Source organism: Drosophila bipectinata, chromosome XL (assembly GCF_030179905.1).
Source record: "Drosophila bipectinata strain 14024-0381.07 chromosome XL, DbipHiC1v2, whole genome shotgun sequence".
Classification (NCBI taxonomy): domain Eukaryota; kingdom Metazoa; phylum Arthropoda; class Insecta; order Diptera; family Drosophilidae; genus Drosophila; species Drosophila bipectinata.
In genome coordinates, this window is record NC_091734.1 from 9,713,529 (window position 1) to 9,717,319 (window position 3,791).

Consider the following 3,791-nt stretch of genomic DNA (forward strand, 5'->3'; position numbering starts at 1 on the left):
AGGAGCAAAAGTGCGAAAATTAGGAAAACCCACAATTTTGCAGGGGATCCCCTTGGAAAAAAATCGAAAAATTAGAAAACGACTTTTCAGCAATGTTTTGAATGAGGAAAGTTGCTTTTAAGTTCGCTGTTTACTAAATGGTGCTTTATTTCCTGATCGGATACAAATTGGCAGAGCTATGGCCATCAGAAGGAGCAAAAGTGCGAAAATTAGGAAAACCCACAATTTTGCAGGGGATCCCCTTGGAAAAAAATCGAAAAATTAGAAAACGACTTTTCAGCAATGTTTTGAATGAGGAAAGTTGCTTTTAAGTTCGCTAATTACTAAATGGTACTTTATTCCCTGATCGGATACAAATTGGCAGAGCTATGGCCATTAGATGGAGCAAAAGTGCGAAAATTAGGAAAACCCACAATTTTGCAGGGGATCCCCTTGGAAAAAAATCGAAAAATTAGAAAACGACTTTTCAGCAATGTTTTGAATGAGGAAAGTTGCTTTTAAGTTCGCTGATTACTAAATGGTGCTTTATTTCCTGATCGGATACAAATTGGCAGAGCTATGGCCATCAGATGGAGCAAAAGTGCGAAAATTAGGAAAACCCACAATTTTGCAGGGGATCCCCTTGGAAAAAAATCGAAAAATTAGAAAACGACTTTTCAGCAATGTTTTGAATGAGGAAAGTTGCTTTTAAGTTCGCTGATTACTAAATGGTACTTTATTCCCTGATCGGATACAAATTGGCAGAGCTATGGCCATCAGATGGAGCAAAAGTGCGAAAATTAGGAAAACCCACAATTTTGCAGGGGATCTCCTTGGAAAAAAATCGAAAAATTAGAAAACGACTTTTCAGCAATGTTTTGAATGAGGAAAGTTGCTTTTAAGTTCGCTGATTACTAAATGGTGCTTTATTTCCTGATCGGATACAAATTGGCAGAGCTATGGCCATCAGATGGAGCAAAAGTGCGAAAATTAGGAAAACCCACAATTTTGCAGGGGATCCCCTTGGAAAAAAATCGAAAAATTAGAAAACGACTTTTCAGCAATGTTTTGAATGAGGAAAGTCGCTCTTGGGTTCGCTGATTACTGAATGGTACTTTATTTCCTGATCGGATACAAATTGGCAGAGCTATGGCCATCAGATGGAGCAAAAGTGCGAAAATTAGGAAAACCCACAATTTTGCAGGGGATCCCCTTGGAAAAAAATCGAAAAATTAGAAAACGACTTTTCAGCAATGTTTTGAATGAGGAAAGTTGCTTTTAAGTTCGCTGTTTACTAAATGGTGCTTTATTTCCTGATCGGATACAAATTGGCAGAGCTATGGCCATCAGAAGGAGCAAAAGTGCGAAAATTAGGAAAACCCACAATTTTGCAGGGGATCCCCTTGGAAAAAAATCGAAAAATTAGAAAACGACTTTTCAGCAATGTTTTGAATGAGGAAAGTTGCTTTTAAGTTCGCTGATTACTAAATGGTACTTTATTCCCTGATCGGATACAAATTGGCAGAGCTATGGCCATCAGAAGGAGCAAAAGTGCGAAAATTAGGAAAACCCACAATTTTGCAGGGGATCCCCTTGGAAAAAAATCGAAAAATTAGAAAACGACTTTTCAGCAATGTTTTGAATGAGGAAAGTTGCTTTTAAGTTCGCTGTTTACTAAATGGTGCTTTATTTCCTGATCGGATACAAATTGGCAGAGCTATGGCCATCAGAAGGAGCAAAAGTGCGAAAATTAGGAAAACCCACAATTTTGCAGGGGATCCCCTTGGAAAAAAATCGAAAAATTAGAAAACGACTTTTCAGCAATGTTTTGAATGAGGAAAGTTGCTTTTAAGTTCGCTGATTACTAAATGGTGCTTTATTTCCTGATCGGATACAAATTGGCAGAGCTATGGCCATCAGAAGGAGCAAAAGTGCGAAAATTAGGAAAACCCACAATTTTGCAGGGGATCCCCTTGGAAAAAAATCGAAAAATTAGAAAACGACATTTCAGCAATGTTTTGAATGAGGAAAGTCGCTTTCGGGTTCGCTGATTACTAAATGGTACTTTATTCCCTGATCGGATACAAATTGGCAGAGCTATGGCCATCAGAAGGAGCAAAAGTGCGAAAATTAGGAAAACCCACAATTTTGCAGGGGATCCCCTTGGAAAAAAATCGAAAAATTAGAAAACGACATTTCAGCAATGTTTTGAATGAGGAAAGTTGCTTTTAAGTTCGCTGATTACTAAATGGTACTTTATTCCCTGATCGGATACAAATTGGCAGAGCTATGGCCATCAGAAGGAGCAAAAGTGCGAAAATTAGGAAAACCCACAATTTTGCAGGGGATCCCCTTGGAAAAAAATCGAAAAATTAGAAAACGACTTTTCAGCAATGTTTTGAATGAGGAAAGTTGCTTTTAAGTTCGCTGTTTACTAAATGGTGCTTTATTTCCTGATCGGATACAAATTGGCAGAGCTATGGCCATCAGAAGGAGCAAAAGTGCGAAAATTAGGAAAACCCACAATTTTGCAGGGGATCCCCTTGGAAAAAAATCGAAAAATTAGAAAACGACTTTTCAGCAATGTTTTGAATGAGGAAAGTTGCTTTTAAGTTCGCTGATTACTAAATGGTGCTTTATTTCCTGATCGGATACAAATTGGCAGAGCTATGGCCATCAGATGGAGCAAAAGTGCGAAAATTAGGAAAACCCACAATTTTGCAGGGGATCCCCTTGGAAAAAAATCGAAAAATTAGAAAACGACTTTTCAGCAATGTTTTGAATGAGGAAAGTCGCTCTTGGGTTCGCTGATTACTGAATGGTACTTTATTTCCTGATCGGATACAAATTGGCAGAGCTATGGCCATCAGATGGAGCAAAAGTGCGAAAATTAGGAAAACCCACAATTTTGCAGGGGATCCCCTTGGAAAAAAATCGAAAAATTAGAAAACGACTTTTCAGCAATGTTTTGAATGAGGAAAGTTGCTTTTAAGTTCGCTGTTTACTAAATGGTGCTTTATTTCCTGATCGGATACAAATTGGCAGAGCTATGGCCATCAGAAGGAGCAAAAGTGCGAAAATTAGGAAAACCCACAATTTTGCAGGGGATCCCCTTGGAAAAAAATCGAAAAATTAGAAAACGACTTTTCAGCAATGTTTTGAATGAGGAAAGTTGCTTTTAAGTTCGCTGATTACTAAATGGTACTTTATTCCCTGATCGGATACAAATTGGCAGAGCTATGGCCATCAGAAGGAGCAAAAGTGCGAAAATTAGGAAAACCCACAATTTTGCAGGGGATCCCCTTGGAAAAAAATCGAAAAATTAGAAAACGACTTTTCAGCAATGTTTTGAATGAGGAAAGTTGCTTTTAAGTTCGCTGTTTACTAAATGGTGCTTTATTTCCTGATCGGATACAAATTGGCAGAGCTATGGCCATCAGAAGGAGCAAAAGTGCGAAAATTAGGAAAACCCACAATTTTGCAGGGGATCCCCTTGGAAAAAAATCGAAAAATTAGAAAACGACTTTTCAGCAATGTTTTGAATGAGGAAAGTTGCTTTTAAGTTCGCTGATTACTAAATGGTACTTTATTCCCTGATCGGATACAAATTGGCAGAGCTATGGCCATTAGATGGAGCAAAAGTGCGAAAATTAGGAAAACCCACAATTTTGCAGGGGATCCCCTTGGAAAAAAATCGAACAATTAGAAAACGACTTTTCAGCAATGTTTTGAATGAGGAAAGTTGCTTTTAAGTTCGCTGATTACTAAATGGTGCTTTATTTCCTGATCGGATACAAATTGGCAGAGCTATG